We start from the raw sequence: 20,928 nt of genomic DNA on the forward strand, positions 1-20,928 counted from the left end.
TCTAGGGTCTTTTTCCTTCAGCTATATGAAATAATATAATACAAAGCTGCATACTGAACCACTTGTTCCTCTTAGCCCAAACTGAGCACAGCCGAATGTCCATTAATAAGGGACTAGTAGTAAGTCATAGAACATTATTACTACGTAGCCTTACCAAGACAGTAAGCAGCTCTTATGGACAGCCACCGAATTAAATGCATTAAAAAGACATATGCATATCATATATGTTTCCACACGTTGCGGGGGGGGGGGAGTATATACGCACATCCATATGCAAAAACCCATCTACATACACATTATATGCCAAGTAAATATCCACAAACAGGATCCTGATGACAGAGATTCTGGGAGAGTAAAACAGGTGTCTGGAGACAGTGGTAAGAAAACAAAAATACTTTTGGGGACTTTTGAAAACTGTTTTTGTTTGTTTGTTTTTGTTTCTTGAGAAAGGGTTCTCCATAGAGCTCAGCTTGGACTTCAAACTCAAGACCTTCCTACCGTAGTAGCCTGGGTTTGGGGAAGTATGGGCACAGGTCAACATGCGCAGCCCCAGACCTCTAGAGTTTTAACTCTATAAACTTGACACTTAAAAAAAAGAAACCATGAACAACTGTCACAAAATTTTCATGGATAAATAATAAACTTGTGTGCATTACCTTTTAATTAGAAATTGGAAGATCATGTTTTTTCAACACTCAGTATTTAGGCCAAGATTATTTTAAGACATGATTAAAGCTATGAAAAAATAAAGTTGAGTTACTCCTCCTCTTTCCTTGTCTCTTGGAGTTCTTAAAAATTAATAAATTAAGCATAACAGCTTGGAGGAAAACCAATTAAAGGGACATAAATCATCATTAACCCCTTCGCCAGATGAATAACAAAGGGAGATGTGTTCTAATTAACACTGAGTCATGTTGTATAAGGAACAGTTAGCACTGGACATGAACAGATGGCAAACAAGAAGAGGAGGTATTGGGAAGCAAGCAAGAAAACTGGATTGAACCTTAAAAATGTACAGTAGCAGATCGAAAATTGTACCTGTCTAACAGCCAGGGCGGCCTTCCCCATACAACTTCCTCTAGTGTTTAGGTGTGTTGGGATTTGCTGTATTTTGTATCCGGTCCCCACAAAGCAACCGCCCCACTTTTCACAGATGTAGACACTCCCACACACAAACCACCCAGCACAAAGTTTTCCTATCCCCAGGCAAGGAGTAGGCTTGGCTTTCTCAAACCAATCTAGCATTTCAGTCCAACAAAAGATGCTGTGGACATTATAGTCTGATGTAGCAAGAGCTGAGACCTGCGGGTTTATGACTTAACCAGTAGCCCTTTTCTTCCCTCCGACACAGAGATGTTTGACAAGAGGCAGAGAAAGAGGCTATAATCGCAGGGTTGATGAAACCCTCCTTTGGTCCAATGAGTGGGGACCAGGGACGGGTCCCTCGGGCTCCTCCTTACTCATGGCAAACTAGAGCCACACACCTCCTCCGCCTCTTGTTTTCAGGCCCATCTCATGCTTAGGCTTTTCTCTGGAAACCAAGGATACCACAGGAAGTGGTGATTTCCTTTGCTGATCCCTGGGCAAGGAACTAGTTGGTTAATTCCACATGTGAAAGCCTCAACACAGCTGGCAGATGTTTCTCTCTCTCTCTCTCCCTCTCCCTCTCTCTCTCTCTCTCTCCCTCTCTTTCTCTCTCCCTCCATTGCTCTTTCCTTCTCTCTGTCCCCACAGGTCCAGGCTGAGCAGACAGCACAAGTCAGACAAGATACCCTCCCTCCCAAGGGTGGTGATGCAACTCTGAAAACAATAACCATGCAGAACCAGGACCTGGTTTGTGCGCGTTCGGAAGGACAGGATTAAGAGCTAAGGAGGCCCTGGTGACGAGAGAGGGCAGGGTGGATTCGCTTTTGTTTTTTTTTATCTACAAAGCATTTAAAATAAAAAACCTAGAATGAAAACCAGATACAGTTTTTGCTTCCCATGCAAGGTTTTTTTTAAAAAAATTTATTTGTGATTTAAACTAAAATTAAACAACAACAACAAAAATTCTGACTCAAAGAAAAGAAAGCAGGGGACCGATCAAATTATCTTTAAGCTGTATCAGCTCTATTTCAGGCCAAGAAGTCTAAGTAGAGATTATTGGTTCAGTTTGAAAATTTTCATTTAATCTAGCCCTTCAATTCATGTGTTTAGAGAGTAATATATGTATATGTATGTGCCATGCATATGTATGGTTTATATATGTTCACACCGAGAAAAGATTTATGTATACGTCTATACAATGCTAGCATTTTTCACTACTTTATTCCAGGTATTGAGATTCAAACTTAATTCCATTCTCTGCTGGAGACAGCAGACTCCTCTAGGATGGAGGATATTTTTAAATATAAAAACCAATTACCTCCTATCTCACTGCTTATAAATTCAATTTCTATTTCTGAGGCTGCTTCTGTTATATATCTCTTGGTAGTCTCCTTGCATTACGGCTTGTTTACAGCCTAGTCTAAAAGCAGAAAGGCAGGAACCAAATAAGAATAAGCTTGCAAACATTCTAGAGGAGTTTGGTAAAGCAGTACCTAGAAAAACCAAGACCACTATGTGTGGGAGACCAGCTCCTAAGCTGCAAATTTTGTAAACAAAATGCAGGCAGTACACAGAAGCAAATTCCAGAGACAGATTGCTTTCTCTTGGTTAGACTTTCCAGTAAAACCTATCAACCAATGCAGTGGAAATTACATTATACGAATGTTCACATCAAAGCCTGGGCCTTGCCTGGTGTCCACACACTAAGAACTCCTGAGGGCCAGCTGGGTTGGCTCTGGGGAGTGCTACACACAATGGGGAAGAAAAGCTCGGCCCTTCTAAACCCCAATGACTCTAACTTGAAAGGAGAAGCCTTCACAACCATGTCAAGAAAAGCAAATTATCGTCTATAATTTATACTTACCAGCTAGGGTTGGTGCAGGTCAGAGGCAAAGCAAGGTGAATTGGCAATAACAGATATTTGCAAACACACTTCAGATAAGGGAGAATAGCAGAAATACATAAAAGATCCACACAGCTAAAAGCAATAAAGCAACTAAGTCAATTAAAAAGTGAGAAGAGCACTTGAACAGGCATTTCTCAAAAGAAAATTCAATGGCCCCATTATCAGGGAAATGCAAATTAAAACCAAAGTATATATCACCTTACATGTCTTAGCATGACAATGATAAAGACTGATGGTAGCAAGCAAGTACTGTACTGGTAGAGAAAAAGGAAGCACTATATAGATGGTAGGAATATAAATTAGTATCGTCATTTTGGAAAGTAATATAAACATTCTTCAAAAACCTGAAAATGGCATTGCTATATGATCCTCCAATCTCACTCAGAGCATATTTCCAAAGGAACTGCAACCCACCTGTGATTTCAGCTCAGTTCAGCTTTACTGTCTTAATAGCTAAGTGAACACAGATAAATGGATACTAAAACCACATACTGTACAGTGTATAAAAAGGAGGATATTTTATCACGATAGCATAATTGGAGCTGTAAGGAATTATAGGACATAAAATAAAGAACAGAAAAACCTTATATAATAGTCTCACTTATATTCTAAAAATGTTACTCTCAAAACAGTAGCAGAGAATATGCTGAACAATGAATACAATGTCTTTGACCAGGAGAAGGAGTTCTAGAGATCTACTGCACTTATGGTGACCACAGTTACAGAGATGTATTATAGTTCAATATTTCCAAAAGAATAGATTTCTTTAGCATTCTTCTGTTCCCCCACCACACGTAAAACAAATTGGTGAGGTGATGGATATGTTTACTTAGCCTGATTGAATATTTCTATAATATATAGGTAGATCAAAACATCACATGGTACCTCATTCATATAATGATAATTACTTATCAATTAAAAACAAGCCAGGTGCCAGTGGCTCACATCCATGGTCCTATCTACTTGGGAAGCTGAGATTGTTGGGTTTTCAGTTCAAGGCTAGCCAGGACAGATAACAGTTCAAGAGGCTCCACTTCCCTGCTCAATGAAGAGCGAGTGTCATATGCCTGGAATCCTAGCTATCAGGAAGCCTTGTATAGGGGTCACATACAGACTGAGGAACTAACTGAAAACAGGACTGCATGTGTAGCTCAAGCCCTGTTTCCAGTTAGTTTATCAACAGGGTCTTGCAATTTTGCCTAGGCCAGCCTGGACCCAGTGCCTCCTATTTAGCTTCCCATGTATCTAGGATGACAAGAACATAGCACCACATCCAGTTTTTATTGGTTGAGACGATGGGAATCTCATAACCTTTTTGTTGGCCTGGATCTGTGATCAAGTAGCTAGGATTACAGGCATGCCACTCTACCCAGCTGAGAAATAATTCTTTTTAATCACCCGAAGAAGGCTAGATTTCATTAAAATCTAGTAACGGTACACCAGCAGGAATAATGCTTTTAAAAACCTGCGCTGACAACCTTCCATGACACCCTCATTTGAGTCCTGAACACCTTAAACCTTCGGAAAGTTGGAAGGTGTATTTCCTGCCGAGTCCTCAGCACTTCACCACCCTCACCTTGAAGCGTATTTGGGTTGTTGTCAAGAAACAAAGGGCTTGCCTAAGTCGTTTCACACGTAAACTGCCCCACCACCTCGGAGGGCCTTATGCAGTACATTACGTGCAGTTTACCTTCTTCCTGTTGGCAGTTTCCAGGTTAGGATTGATCCCATTATCTGTTGATTGTCTGGAAGGCCTGGCAAGGGGGATTCCGGTTACAGGAAATGCTTTTGCCATACAGGCCCGGCAGGCAGGCAGGAAAGAGCAAAGCCTGGAGCCAAGGACGGCAAATCCAAGCAGGAGGCTGCGGTGCTCGAAGGGGGGTTCAGTTCCATTCCGAGGAGGAGGCCGCCTTGCAAAAGAACCTGAGCGTGAAGCTGACCTTCCAGCTGCCAACCACTCCGCATGGATCTGAGAACCAGTGCGGGAAGTGGGGGGAGCATGTGGGGGGGGGAGCATGTGGGGGGGGGGAGCATGTAGCGGGGGGGGGGGGGGGGGTTGCTCGAGGTGACAGTCAGTCTCTGGACTCCTAAAGGGTACAGGGCACAGGCAAAGGACATTACGGGGATCTCCTTGCCACCTAAATCCCTGCGATGGGCCACTCAGCTTGCTCTGGGGAGAGACAGATTAGGGTTCAGGAAAGTCTAAGGTAGAGGCCAGCCGAACCCTGCCAAGCTCACACGCGGGGACGGGGACGTCCTGTGGTGTCACTGAAAGCCACACTGATTGCCAGGGAGACAGACGATCGGAGCAGAGGGCAGGGAACGCCGGGGAGGGATATGTATTTCAAATAGCGGCATTTTTCATCACAAGCTGTGTGACACCCTGGTCCTGGAACCCCCGCCCATCGGCCCTGCGATCTGTGCAGACCTCACTACGGAAGCAGAGCGCTGACCATGGAAGGTACAGTCTTCCACCAACGCCACCAAAAATAAAGTTTTGATTAAAAAAAAAAAAAGATCTCAAATACGTGGCGATCACTAAATATTGACTGCCGCTGGCTAGTGACTCTTCTCTCATTTGGATCACATTACAGCCCCCAATGCTTCTGAGATATAAATTTTATTCACCCACCATGAGGAAGAAATGCTGTTAATTGAAATCCCAATCAATAGGTATTGGTGTGGATCTTGCCAAACCGACTCTATGGAAGCCCAAAGGCTAAGTGCAGCCAAGACATACTTGATAAGACAAGAAGGCAAGGACTTAATTCCAGGGGACATTGACAAAGATGATCTCCCTGGGCCAAACTTAAACAAGTGGTTCTGAGTCTTCTCTCTGACTTTGGATGGCTCCTGTATTCCTGTAAAAATCCACTTGGAGCAAGCGTTCCACTAAGCCAATCTAGCAAAAAAAATCTCTCACTCTTATTACGACCTGTCATCATCCCCCATCATCAATATCTTATCAGACTGATCTACCTTTTGCAAGAATTTGGTTGAGTCAGTGTAACAAGATGTTTCTTAGCAATCCTATCCACTGGCCTGCACCCCACTTCTTGGCTAAGAAGCCCCATTTGTCTTTGTTGAACTCAAAATCAAACTCGATCTTTCTTCCCCGCTGCAAGAATTCATGGCAGCAGGTCCTGTGTCATCAGTGTCCTCCCGTTTAACAAAATCTTCCCTACCATTTTTCATATCTGTCATGATTAACTTTCTCTGACACCACTGATTGCCTATAAAACTGTAGGACAGAGAAGCAATCATACACATATAGGCAAAGGGACCAACAGGGTAGAATAAAAAGCTGACGAAAGATCAACAGAGACACTTAATCCCCACCCCCCCACCCCCGCCGCCAATCTAACACTATAGAAAACTAGAAAAGGATGTTGCCCCCACGTAACATGACAGGCGCTCCAGGTGCAAAAGAGGAAAATCTGGTTCCCTTCCCTGAGTTCGAAGCAGGTCACAGTCACATAACTTAACTCCAGGTGCCTTATATGCACATAAACATGAAGGCCAATGTAGAATTTTCAGATGCTGATATAACCAGAAATGTTCATGACCTTAGGGGAGGAAACATTTCCAAACAAGAGGCAACCAGCACTAACGAAAAGAGTGATAAATCAGACTACATTAAAATTAAATCTAAAAACCTTTAGGAAACATCAAAGATACAGAAAACATCAAAAGATCCTTCTGAAGAGAGTAAAAAGGCAAGTCAATAGAAGGGAAATAAGTAATAACTTGCAACATATATAACTCCTGAAGAGTTTACAGCCAGAAACTAAGGAACTCCAACTCCATGCAGAAAAAGACAACACAACTTAAAAATGTGCAGGAACCACGAACAGGCATGTCATATGAAATGTCAACCAATAAATACGTGAAAAGGTTATTGGCATCCGTAATTAGTAGTCAAAGAAATGCAAATTAAATTCACAATGTGATATTACTATGAACACACTAGAGTGGCTACCATGAAAAGAGAATGACAATGCTAATTCTGGAGGCTACGCAAAGAACAAAGACATTGCACACTGGTGGTAAGAGTGTAAACTGAGTCAAGTTGTGTGTGGGGGGGGGGAACCGTTAGGCATTACATATACAATAAACTGCACTCCTCTGTATGGACCCAACTGAGATGTATGCATTAAGCACCAAAGGACAGGTATAATCAAGTTCCCAGGAGCATTTTATGTGGTAACTGAAACAACAGGGTAAATCAATAACTTAGAGTGGTTAGTTTATGTAACAGAATTCATCAAGGAAAATGAAAAAAAAATTGCTTCACTAAATCGCATAAACTTAGGAGTAAAAGCAACTTAAACATATAAGATACATAGTCTCATTTCATCGACACAGATAAATCGTAACAGAACTAGTTTAGAGAATTTAGGGATGCATCTGAGAGGCAGAAGGATACATGGAAAAGTGAGAAACTGACTAACCATAAAGGTTACTGTAATTTTCTGTCTGATGAGAGCCGTGTGGATGGCTTTGAGAAGCTCGCAATACTCTGTGTGACTTGGAGGCCAGCAAGGGAAGCTGACTTCCAAGTGATCTTCATGGGTGATTACTTATGACTTATAATTTTATCTTGTTTATGGGCCACTGTAGCTGTATTATGGTTGGAAGTTGGCTCCAGGCTTGCTAGGTGGGTACTGTACCGCTTGAGACACACCCTGAGCCCATTTTGGTGCTGGCTAGTTTTTGAGATAAGGTCTCCTTTCCAGCTCTGGCACAAGCCTGGAAAAGCCAAAAGAAATTCTTTTAAAAAAATGGATGAAACTGTCAGATCAGGTCATTACAACAAGTTCAGGACACGGGAAAGATAATATACCACTACAAGGTAATAATGTATTCGGATGCTGGTAGGTTTATTATTATGATTTGCATGCTATTAACAGTTTCCTTTAAGTTATTGTAATATCAACATGGATTTCATGGTGAAGACTAAACTTATTCCAGTAATAACCAACAGTATCCACTTTACTAAGAATTTTGTTTATGGTTTGTCTGTAGCCCACAGCCCTTGATACAGACCTAATATAAGCTTATTGCTCATTAGGTAAATTAAAGATTACAGTTGATTCAAAAGGTAATAATATTACCTGACTCAATCCTTCATTTTAGTCAGGGCTGTTACCTCAAATTATTGACATATATAATTAAGAAAGTGAGGGTCACCTTTGAAGCCTATTCAAGCTGGAATTCTTATTATCTTTGAACTGCCATTCTAATCAATGAGTTACAGCTAATTATTTCTCTCTTTTGTCTAATCAGGGGTTAGAATTTACCCAGTGGTTTATCAAAATTGCTTTCCAAATTCAAAAACTCTTGTTTGCATGTCATAATAGCCTACAGTACTTGAAAATGGTCTGCCTGGGGTACCCAGGTTCGCCTACGGCTTAGGTAATGAAGAAAGTTGGTTTTCTTTCTTTATTTTTCTCCTCCTCCCAAGTAAAGGTCCAAATTGTAAAGCAGCATGCCAATGGAATGGAAATCTTATTTTCAAGATTAGCTTTTGAATACATATAAATATTTCCAGTGCCATTACAGACTTTAGTAACTTGAAACACCAGTCAGCAGTATGATCCTTCTGCAATCTACTAATGACTTCTGTGAAGGAACAGAATCTTTGTATTCATCCAAAGTGAGATCCGGAATGTCAAAACACAGGCCCTGGCTTGCGGAAAATGCTTAATAAATGGTACTAACAAATAACAATAATGGCATGAATTGCTGTGTGTAATCCACACAAGTTAAATTTGCTCCTTCCTCCATGTCGGCTGAACAGATTTCAGAATACTACTCAGTGGTTCCATCCCATTTTGTAAATTACTGAGCAAGACCAATTCAAAAATTCTTCTGAAACTCAATTCCCAGGCATTTGGCTTTTGTTCCCGGGATTTCCACTGCTTTAGAAAACCCAGCTTTAATGGCTCCTTTCTGAGAAATCCTCTGTTGGTTCTGAGAAGTACTTTTATTGAATGGCCCACTTAACATAATTTTGCAATTAATGAAACGTTCAAGACGTATTTCCTCTCCTGTTTTTTTTTTAAATTCAAGTTATTTTTTTTCTTGCCTTGTGGGTAATTAGGAGCAGAAAACTACCCCCACTAGAAGGAGGAGACTATAAATACAGCAACCAAAGTATCAAATGTCTAAACAAATATACGTAGAGCATTGAGAAACCCATCTCTCAGGGTCATTCTGTGTCACTTCTAAGGTGTTATGACCACTAGTTACCAAAAGGGTCACTTTCTTCTTTTATAATTTTTTAAGCAGTTATACAGAGGGGGTTTCATTTCAACATGCCAGTTTATAAGTACAATGCCTTTTGAAAAAAATCACCCTATCTCTCCTAAACCCACCCATCCCCTCAAATTTCCCATTTCAAATGGGTTACTTTCTGATTTCAAGAAAACTCAACAAACAGCAAAGTTTTTTAATGTTTTTAACTCATCCGAGACAAAAATCACCTTTTCAGTCCGGGAGACATGTTCCTCCTGGTCTGCAAACTGGTATGGTGATAAAACAAACTAACAATTTAGTTGCTTGGTTTTTTTTAACCTAAAAATATTTGTGTGCTTAACTAAGTACAAAGGCACTATGCCTATTCTTCATTAACAGCCAGAAAAGAATCCTCTGTCCCTGAGTTTGAAATTTTACCATACAAATAAGGTAGCTTACAGAAATCTGCCCTCTCTAGAAATTAGTTTTCACTATGTGGCTAAAAATAAAAAAAAGTTAGATTACTTTTCCACTATAATTGAACTTCAGTTCAATTATATTCCTCCTAAATCGCAGGGTGTTTTTGGTATTGGGCAACATTGTAAAGTTGGGTTCAGAGAAGCAAAGTTATTCAAATGAGAGTGGGGAAGAAATAAAGGACGCCCAAGAATGCTTTATACTTCCTAATTCTAGGTAAAGAAAGAGGATTTGCTTCCTCTTCCCACGGAAAATCTGATTAGCGACTCTACACGGACAGCAGAGAAGCCTTTTCTGGGCAGCCAGAATCCAGCTTTGGTGTGTTCCAACTACCTGGGGTAAACACTGGGTACCAAGGTGTCACTGAACACAGATCAATATCATAGCCCAGAGGAGCTTTTAAAAAGATTGATTTCTGAGTCTCTCTTTCACCCAATATCCTGATCAAACTGGTCTGGGTGCTGGGATTTGTACGTGAGTAAATCGAAGGGAGCTCCTCTGAACTAGAAGAATGAAGACAGGATGGACCTGGAACTCATCTTTTCCTGGGAGGCCCTCAGATGGCTTCCAGAAGCCCATACTCCCAAGATCTGGGTTGCCCCCATAGAGCAAACTTCCCACAGGTCACAAGGTGGTGGGCTTCGGTGGAACGTGAGCTGGGCACCCCAATTCAATGTGAAGGGCCTGGGAATGTGGGTCCCCCTACAGCTTTGGAAATACTTATGTGCCCATTCTGAAGCATTCTCAGGGCTCCAAGTTCATTACTTCTTCATGGCTAAGGCGCACACAATTTCAGGGCAGGGGGGTGCGTTTCCTGGCCCTTGCCGGAGCCTCTAGTTGGGGGAATGGCAGGTGGATGGACACCTTGGATACGCGTTTGCTTGTCACATATTGGGGCAGAGCCGTCGGTTCTTACACAAACATGTACCCAAGCCTTGCCCAAGCTTCGGCAGCTCCGGCTCCAGATGATGCGAGTCTTGGAAGGCCACTGGGGCTGGAATGCACCCAGCTCCCTTCCAGCAAGCAGAGATGCCAGGAAAATAAAAGAAGGCAAAGGGAAAGTTCCTCACACATGGAGAGCAATCTGGGGAAGAGGCTCACACACTGGGGCTCACCTCCAGGGGCTGGGGGACCGAGAGGACTGACAGGAAGCAGTGGGAGGGAAGGGAACCGGAACACTGATGAGTTTGCCTTACTGGGGGAATGTCTCACTCATCCAGTAGGTGCTGGAACCCCTGGTAAAGAAGAAAGGGTGGTGGCCCCCAGGTGGGAGGGGTAGGAAGAGGGCTGCCAGTGCAGCTTCTTTCCCTGGCTGACTGGAGGCACTGAGCCTGCAAAGGGGCGGAAGGGGGCCCTGGGGTGGACAGCTGTCCTTGGAGTCGCTCCTGGTCCCCACCATCTTGGGAAAGGGGAACATATGCAAATACAAGATGGGTAAAATGCTGGCGAGCTACTGGATGGGAGATGTGTTCTAGAGGCTTGTACGGAGGCCACAGACTGAACATATGTCAGCCATGTGGCAGGGCTCTTGCACAAAGACGGAACGCTGAGCTCGGATTCACAAACAGGCCCATCTGCTCTCGTCTCCGCACATGTACAGGAAGAGAAGAGTTGTGCGAAGGTGGCACGAGTTGGCATGTGGGGCATATGTGTGGGGCGGAGAGGAGCTCTCCATCTCCACATGGGTGTGGAAGTTACTGGAAGTGCATTTCCTTCATCAACTTGCTTAGCAAGCATGCCTTTGGGGCCCAGCCTTCTGGAACCTGGCAACCTAAATGTGACAGCATGAAAACCAATGGTACAGATGGGAATGGAGGACCAGGTAGACAGGGCAGGGCCCTCTAACGAGGTCTTTTCCCTTCACCGTTCTTACATTTGCTGTGGTTGTATCACCTCACCAGATAGGAACACCTTTGGCACTGTTCAGGAAAACGACAGAAACACACATGAGTACTTAGGACTCAAAACCTATTGTGCTTTGGATAAGTACAAAAGGACAAAGAACAAGTTCATTTTGATTAGATGGGGCTTGGCTGTAGAGAGAATAAGAGATCGAGGTGGGGGATGGGCGCACGAAGTAGAGAGGGCAGCACGGGCGTGGGAGAGAAGACAGAAAGTGGAGAGTGAGTTGCCAGCTTGGAAAGTCATTCCAGAAGGACCTTCTACCCCAAGCTCAAGAGTGAGAACTTGAGGAGAACCTCAGAAAGAAGATGGAGGTGAGACAAGATGAAGAGAAATGAAGCAATTAGCTCCACACCGGCCCAGCTCTTCCAAGCGTGATCCCAGCTTGCCCACGTGCCATCTCAATAGCCGAAGGAGGAGATGTTACTTCCCCCACTACCGGTCTGCTTCCCGGACTCCCTTCTCAATATGAAGACCATTCAAAAGACATAGGTCTCTACCGCAGGTTTACCCAGGAACCCATCACTTCCAGACATATGCTCTCTCTCTCTCTCTCTCTCTCTCTCTCTCTCTCTCTCTCTCTCTCTCTCTCTCTCTCTCTCTCGGTCTCTCTCGGTCTGTCTCTGTTCTCTCCTGCCCCATTCCTTGGAACCGTCTTCTTCTGAGTAGCTCCAGTGACCATTTCTTAACTGAGAGGGACTGACTGCCTTTCTGGTCTCTCCATCAGTCACCCCAATTAGCAAAATACAGGGTCTGCCTGCCTCTGGAACCCACATTTAGAAAGCATCTGAATTCCTTTAGACTCATTTTCTATTCTTTTTGGGTTGATCACATACCAAGATGGAAACTGAAGCTCAGGGAAATTACAAAACAGAGACGTGTTTTAGGATCCTACTACAGCACTGACAAACAATGGATAGGCAGGGGAACAGGCTCCAAGAGAGAGGATAATTTATGACATATTGGAAAATGCGAAACTCCATGGATGGGAGGAGAGAGCAGCCATTGCCAGAGGCTAATGTTGGGCCAGGATTTGAGCATGAAGGAACTACAGGAGAGATTTCCTGATGGAGAGGTATGTGGCCTGTATTTTTACTATAGTGGTGGTTATTTCTCAAGGTAGCTATCAAATTTCACAAAGCAGTACACAAGAGAAGTGAATTTTACTGGATGTAATTTTTTTTTTTTTTGGTTGGCCATGAGGCTTGAACTCAGGGCCTGGGTGCTGTCCCTGAGCTTTTCTTCTCGAAACTGTGCTCAGCCACGTTGAGCCACAACTCTACTTCTGGTTTTCTGGTGGTCAACTGTAAATAAGAGTTTCATGGACTTTCTTGCCCAGGCTGCCTTCTAACAGCAATCCTCAGTTCTCAGCCTCCTGGTGGCTAGGATTACAGGTGTGAGCCACCAGTGCCCAGCTGGATGTAAACTTGAAAATGATGTTTAAAAGAAGACCAGGAGACACTAGTTTGTTGGGGATGTGGGAGACACAGAGAAGTCAAGAAGTAATTAGAGTTTGAATTAGAGAAGTAGCAAAGCAAAAACAACAACAAAAAAAAAATCCTAAAAGTCAGCAAGCCAGGGGAGGGAGATTCAGAAGGGTCAAGAACCAGAGCCACAGATTCTCAGGGTCAGATGAAACTTTACATATCAAGTGTGACAGCTCTATCTCACAGAAAACGGAGTTGGAATGGAGTTCAGGGTTCCTGCTTTGTCTGGGTGGATGGTGATGTCATTAGCCAGACAGAAGAGACACAGAAAAGCAGGCGGAAGGGGGAAGTTGATGAGTTCACTTTTGGATATTTTGAATTTGGAACATTCATGTCACCAAGATTTCTTTTTTTAGTGTTCAGGAAAATGAAAACAAAATTGTTGGGTTTTGGCATTGCGAGCAGTATCTTTCCACAAACATAGTTTTGCTGCAGCTACAATGAAAAAGAACTCCTGACTATCAATTCGTACGGGAAGATGGCACATTGGCTTATTCTGAGGGTTTGTTTTTTGGCTTTGGGACTGGAAGTATTCAAAAAAATCAGAAGGGATGACACGGTTCCAATCCAGATTTCAGGCATCTTCTCCATTAATGTGATTGCCATCCATTCTTCTGTATTCTAGTGTGTCTACACAACAAAGCCTTTTCTTCTTTACTACTCAAACTATAAACCAAACTGAAAAAATGGTTGTTTTCATTCTCGCGGACGCCAGTTGTCATCCACTGCTGGCTTGTTTTGGTTTTGTAATGTGGAGCAAATAACCAAGAGAAGATGGATAATGACTTGCTGTTAAATTTCCAATGTTGCCTACTGGGCTGAAATCAAAGGAGACTTTGTCAATATTTCAGAGAAATTTGGAAAATAATTTTATTTAGAAGTTACGGATGGAAAAGGAGTAGTTCTCATCATCCTTGGCCAGTAGTGTATGTAAACAGTTTTATGAACCAGAACTTCAAAGTCGCAAACTACCAAGAAGTTATAATGTCCTTGGCAGCAAAGTAAGTTTAATCACAGAATAAAAAATATATAAGCCTAATAAAATTTAAATAGTTGCATATCACTCCTCCCAGAGCTGAGGGAAGTGAATGGAAGGTTCTGAAGAATACATACCTTTAAGACCAAGGATGTTGGCTTAGACTTGTAATTCCAGCTACCAGGGAGGATTGAGGCCAGCCCACGCAAAAATGTTTATGAGGCATCATTTCAATAAACAATCTGGGTGTATTATATAACTGTAACCCCTCTGTAAACCACCTTTACAATAAAAAAAAATAAGCTGGATGTGATGTTGCACACTGGCACTGCTAGCTATATCAGAGGCGGGGGTAGGAAAACCGCAGTTCAAGGCCAGCATGAGCAAAAAGCACAAGATCTTAACTGGAAAAATAAGTAAAAGGAAAAAGGGCTGGAAGTGTGGCTCAAGTGTGCTTGCCAAGCAAGAACAGGACCCTGAGTTCAAATCTTATTACTACTAGAAGTAACAACTAAAAAAAAAAACATGTATGTAGCTTTAGTCAGGATCCTGCTTCACAAGCTGATGGATTAACATGTCTGGTATATGTAGAGTTCCTATATATAATTACTGAATAATGAACGAAGGCAGCAGAGAAGAGACAAGAGAACTTAAAGAGATGGCCAAGCTGCTCTACTTCATTCATGCAGCCAATTCTAAGCAACTATTCATATGAAATCTGCTTTTATTAGGTATCATGGTAGTCAGTCCCGGGCCTCAGCACTTTTCTATCTATAACAGGAAGCAAGGCAAGTGCAGCAGGCATTTGTTATCCAAGCAGTATCAGAGGGCACAGGATCGAGTTGGGCCGGGTCGCATAAAAAGGACGCAGGTCAGTGGGGCTACTCTCGTCCTATCATCCAGGGGATGAAATCATGGAGGGAAGGAGAATTTCCCCCAAGATTTAGGTGGGAGCACATCTCAGGGAATAGAAAACGAGCAGGCAAATGCCCCTCAGAGCCGAGAAGACACAGGGGGCCCAAGGAAAAGCGCTGCAGGGACAACGCTGGGTGCCTCTCGTACACGCAGAGATGAAAGCATGGGAGGGAGCGGGGAATGGCAGGGTGGCAGGGAATGAAGACATCTCCCTGTAGGAAAGGAGTCTTGTTTGCGATCAGAGAAGAATTTTAAATGAACCTGTTAAGAGCATCCGGGGAACTAGAATAAGGAGCAAATGGAGCCAGTGAACAAAGGTCGTGAGGCCCGCATGAAGAAGGATGGTGGCAGCTGGCCAGTGAGGACCAGCGGTAGAGCAGGGCTAAGGGGTCAAGCGAGACCCTCAGGCTTCACAGCGTAGGAAGCTGGACAAGCACATCCCGGGCTTTGAACCTGGATGACGAGGGGAACTGCAGTAATAGGAAGAGAAAATGGCAGGTCCAAGAAAGGCTCCAGAGGGCTGGTGATGAGTGCTGTCCTGAACTAAATATGTTGAGTACGTGTTTAATCTGAGCTGCCAACAAGAACCCCAATGAAAGCGAGTTGCTGAGAAACAGCATAGAAGCAGAACTGGACATCTATGGAGCTGCCCAGAGGGGAAGCTACGAGAATGGGGATCATCTGGAAGAGTAAGAAAAAAAAAAAGGGAGAAGTGTACATCTACAGAATTCCAGAACCTGCCAAATCACACACTCAAATCTTACGAAAAGGGAAATGATGATGTGTTATTATTATTTTTGTCAGTCATGGGACTTGAACTCAGGATCTAGACGCTCAAGGATAGCATACTACCACTACACTACCACTTTAAGCCACAGCGCCACTTCCGGTTTTCTGATGGTTAATTGGAAATAAGAGTCTCACGGACTTTCCTGCCCAGGCTGGCTTCGAACCACAATCCTCAGATCTCAGCTAGGATTAGCTGTGTAGCTAGGATTGTAGGCATGAGCCATGATACCTTGGCAGTCCTGTGCTTTAGTACCATGCAAGTTCCTCAACCTGGAAAGCCCCTTAGCAGCCCATTCACAAGGGCAGTGTCGTGACGCTTTCTAAACAAGCATCCCTGTGGGAATGTCATTGAGAGGTAAGGCATGATGGAAGGACAGACAGGAAGCCAGGCTTGGTCCAGCTCTCCTCACCTAAGCAGAGTTCATGCTTCCCACAACAGGAACACACACCCTGGGCTGAGAGAAAGCCTTCCATTCGGTGCAAGGCAATGGAAAAGAACAATCGAATTCATTTCACCTGCAGTGGCCACAGACACAAACACAAGAAAGAGGCTTGATGTGTAGGAGGAATGTTTCCTCATCCTACCAGCTCGTTCCCAGGTTATTATCAACACATTTCAAAGCCTGGAGATGTAGATAATGCCCCCTCAACATCTGCCAACTCCTTCCTCCACAGCACAGCTAGCGTCTCAACACCAAACCTTCCCACCTTTGCATGGAACAAAAAGGCTTGTCTTCTACACGCTGTACCCACAGCTGTTTTCCACGAATAGAAAGAACACAGCCCGGCCCCACTGGTTCTTTGAAGGTACACCATCCTTTTCCTGTGGCCTAATTTAGCTGCCGATTGAAAAGTGCACAAAAAGCGAAAATGGATAAGGGGTGTCACAGAGTTAACAAGAGGAAGTTGATTTTTCTCCCTATGTCATATTCTTGAGGTACGCATGCTTGGTGTTCATTCTTCTATATGGGTTGAAAAGAATCTCTAAACTGGCTCCCTAAGTGGATTATTCTTTTGACTAGGGTGGCTAAAGTTCATAGTTTAAAGGAAAACACTGTGTGTGTGTGTGTGTGTGTGTGTGTGTGTGTGTGTGTGTGTTTTCCTTACCAAATACTCCCAAGATTGTATGTGAGGGGAAAATCACCTACTTGGATTATATACCCTCACAAAAATAGCCCTTTGTTCATCAATGCAGCATCTAGCACTGAAAACCAAGACTGAAGAAGTAGCAACTTGTCCACAGCTATGTCTGGGGATCCTTCAAAGTTACCCCCACACTGCTGCTTTTCCTTTGGCAGTTTGCAACTGAAACCAGGCAGCATGAAGGTAACGTGTAAACACATACCCAATAACACACTGAAGAGTGAAGATGTAAAAGCAAACTTCCTTGAATCCCTTGGTCTAGTTGTAACCATTTCTGTCACACTATCAAAACAAAAGGTTCAGGAATACTCATGGCTATTCTTTTTTATTCCTCAATAATATGGGATTTTTTTTCCTGCTGAATGTTTTAGATTGTCTCATTTCTTGTGTACAAAAGGTAGAGGGCAATCCTTCCTGCACCAGAGGTGCTGCTTAGCTGTACCTCTTCTTCCTAGTCTTAGAATCCAAAACAAAGAAATGCACACCTGAGTGCCAGTTGTGCTGGTACACACCTACAGCCCCAGCTTCTCAAGAAGATGAGCAAAAGGATCATAGTCTAAAGCCAGGCTGGGCAAAAGTGCAAGACCCTAACTGAAGAACAAAAGCAAAAAGGACCGGTTGTGGGGGGGGGGGGGCCTGGTCCAAGACCCTGCTCCAGCAAATTTGAGGCCTTGAGTTCAATTCCCCAGTACCACAGGGAAAAGAAAAGAACAATGATTGGCTATAAAAATGGTGTAGGGGGGCTGGGAGTGTGGCGTAGGAGTAGAATGCATGCCTAACATGCATGAAGCCCTAGCACCACATAAACAGAAAAGGCCGGAAGTGGCGCTGTGGCTCAAGTGGTAGAGTGCTAGCCTTGAGCAAAAAGAAGCCAGGGACAGTGCTCAGGCCCTGAGTCCAAGACCCAGGATTGGCAAAAATATCTAAAAAATTAAAAATGAATTCTGTGAGAGTCCAAGATGACTAGAAAGCATTTTCACCAGTGGTGAGCTCACAGGGAAGATTAGTGACAGGGTAAGGGGCCCTTTCCCAATGACACACATCAGTGGTGGGGACGGCAAGGAGTCATGCGTACATACATAGTTAACCACTTAACAGGTCAACTAGAGGGCTTCTAGTGGGTGCGTTTATGATGCGTGGGGAATTTACTTAATTCTTCATTAGCTTTCAGACAAATCCAGAAAGGACTCGGCACAATCCCCAGCCCCTACACCACTACCAATGAAGACTGATGTGTTCAAGCTTAGAACGACAGGTGCCAGTTTTGCTGGGACCATCCTGATTGACCCTGACATGGCAGCGTAGTGACACACACCCCTTCTTCCTCTTGGAAGTATTCCAGCTGGGACGCTAACTTCATGGTCATCCTCGATATGAAAGATGAGCAGTCTAATAGATGAAGCTGAGAAACCAAAACAAAATACTTATTAGAAAAGCTTTCCCATATGTTCACGACTATTGGAGACTGAACGGACACAAACACTTTCAGCTCGGAAGCTCCATTCTAATCCTAACGCGGGAGGCTTGCACGCAGACAGAGAAGGTTGAGTGTGTGACACCAACCAGGTGTCACACTAACCAGGAAATGGATAGCCAATGAGGTGGATCTTGGACAAAGAGCAACGGAAGAGCCATTTTTGCCCATGTGTTGCACTAATAAGTTTTCCAGTCATTATAGCTTGAGTTTGTGGGTGCATAGACTGTGGCTAACAATGCTGGACAAGGCATCTACTACAGAAGATCCACTGAGCAAAAGGACCTCTCCTGCCCAGGATGGGGAAAGGAGCTTAGCGGCTCTCTGCTGGATGCAGTAGACAAACAGGCCCAAAGACTGAAGGGTGCTGGGGATCCAGACACTCTTCCTCCCACTGCTGGAGACAAGTCATCTTAGCCGAGGCTGTCACAGCCTAGCCTGATGGCTCTGCCCCTCACTCTGTTGGAGGGTGTTCTCTCCAATGGAGCCAGTTCAGAAGCACCAGCTGGGCTAAACCCTCCCAAAACCTGCGAGAGGAGAACCAAGACCACCTCACCACAGCTTAGACTCGGGCTCTGTACCCTACAGAGGAGAGCAGGCAGGAGAAATGGAGTCCCGTCGCGTGAAGATCCAACTCCAGCTCCCGCCCCACGACAATGCCCAGAATGAAATTCCTTCTGCTCCAAATACACATTTTAAACCGAAACCTACTCAAACCCTGAACATGAGCAGCAGGCGTACTTCTCTTTTTTGGGGGGTTGTGAAGAGAGGGTGGGGTACTGAACAGAACAACAATGTTTAGCATACGAAAATTCCCCCAAACACAGCCTGACACCTGCTCTATCTATTCTCCCAACCAAGTCAAAGAATCACAAACAGCTCTTTGCGAAATAATCTCCACAGGTGCACAGAGATTAGAGATGGGATCAGTGAGCATGTGTGTGGGTGTCTTCGGGGGGGTGCGTGGTAAAGGGGTACATTTCTGGAAGGAGGAACGGCAAGCTCCAAGGAAAAGCAGCAGGAAGACCCTGGAAGACCTTGGACATGTAGAAAGTCCACCAGGGTTTACCCAGGGTCCAAGGGAAGAAAAGAGCATCCAGATGTTCTCAATTTTCTTTACATACCTACCTGAAAGAAACAGGGGGTCTACTCGTAGCCGGCAAGTGGTCAAGTCCCATAGCCGGCAAGTGGTCAAGTCCCATTTCGGAAGCAGGTAATGTGAACCGATGGATAGGGTTCCATTGTTCAATCAAGATGCACTGGACCCATCAGTTGGTACTGGGGTTGAATTGAGATCTCTTTGTACAACTACTTTAAAGATAATAAAAATTTAAAGTTCTGAAGAAAATCCCATTGCAAAGTTTGAAATAAGATCTCAAGAGTATGATGTGCTGAACTAGATAACGCAAATGTATGTAAACTCTTCCTTGATCTTTCCCTGATCATTTACAAGTATCAATCATGACATGGAATACCTGTGCATTTTTGTTAGGGGTATCTGACCACCAATCCACCTCATTTTTATGCTTTTATTGGTTGTTTTTTTTTTAAATTTTTGGTCCTCAAATCTAGCTTCTCCTTTGCATGTGATACACTATGCTTTGAGTCTGAAGTGTAAAAGCCTGTCATTCTTAAAACATGAAGAGAATAATTCAGCGCCTTTTTTTTTTTTTGTGATCACAGAGAATGCAATTAATACTTTGGCTGCCTTGGTATGTAGACCAAACCTTCTGCCACAGTGTTTTGCGGTGCTGTTGTCTAGGCAGGCTCTGCCAAGCTTTTCATTCCAAAAGAAACCATGCCAGGCTTCTCAGTGCTAAGCAAAGTATAATGAGGCGGAAGAGGTGGCTGGAACCCGGAGTGAGGGAATGTGATCCCGAGAAGATCCGCTGCAAAATACAAAGCTGCTCCAACATCCCAGGGCTTCTGTCTCCCTACGCGTAGGAAAAGTAATTAAAACATAGTCCTCTCAGAAGAAAAGAGTAGTGAGGTCCTTCTGTCATTCATCTCCCACCTGGAAGCTTTTTAACTCATACCGAGGTATAAAGACGAGGAAGTAGTTCAAGACAAAAAACAGATTTGTTAAAACTTGTGATCCGTGTGAGAGAATGACTGACTACCTGCTTAATACCAAACTCTGAAGACATATGGTAAGAAATAATTAGAATTCAGAAAGCACTGCGATAAAAGAGAATAGAAGGAGCCCAGAAAGACAAGTAGAAATAAGCACTCTTCGACCTTATTCCACAAAGCTACGTCTAGATGCAGGTGGGTGGGTGGGTATTTATGTGGGTATCTATGTTGGTATTTGACCACAGTTATAAGGTAATTAGAATTCAGGACCAGGTGAAGGGTACAGCCAGGGACCACACTTCCAGACCCTGGTGCCCTTGAGTGCATTAGACAGCAGAAGGAATGGCAATAGAAATGAAGGCCTCGTGATACAATCCTTGCCAATTGCTATGTCTTCAAAATGATAGTGGGATTCTCCTTACTCAATTCCTGTATTTGAAGATGAAGAAACACATATTCAGGA

At 43.7% G+C, this 20,928-nt stretch overlaps 1 protein-coding gene and 1 long non-coding RNA gene across 3 annotated transcripts in view; one reads left to right on the forward strand and one right to left on the reverse strand.

Moving 5' to 3' along the window:
* Bcl2 (BCL2 apoptosis regulator) overlaps nucleotides 1-20,928 on the reverse strand; it is a 157,954-nt gene that overhangs the window by 117,035 nt on the left and 19,991 nt on the right. The window lies entirely within an intron of this gene.
* LOC125363907 lies at nucleotides 8,231-19,562 on the forward strand. Its single transcript, XR_007213383.1, has 3 exons — nucleotides 8,231-8,242; nucleotides 10,455-10,462; nucleotides 19,021-19,562. It is a non-coding gene; the product is annotated as an uncharacterized LOC125363907 (long non-coding RNA).

This window comes from Perognathus longimembris, chromosome 15, assembly GCF_023159225.1.
Source record: "Perognathus longimembris pacificus isolate PPM17 chromosome 15, ASM2315922v1, whole genome shotgun sequence".
NCBI classification, from domain to species: Eukaryota; Metazoa; Chordata; class Mammalia; order Rodentia; family Heteromyidae; genus Perognathus; species Perognathus longimembris.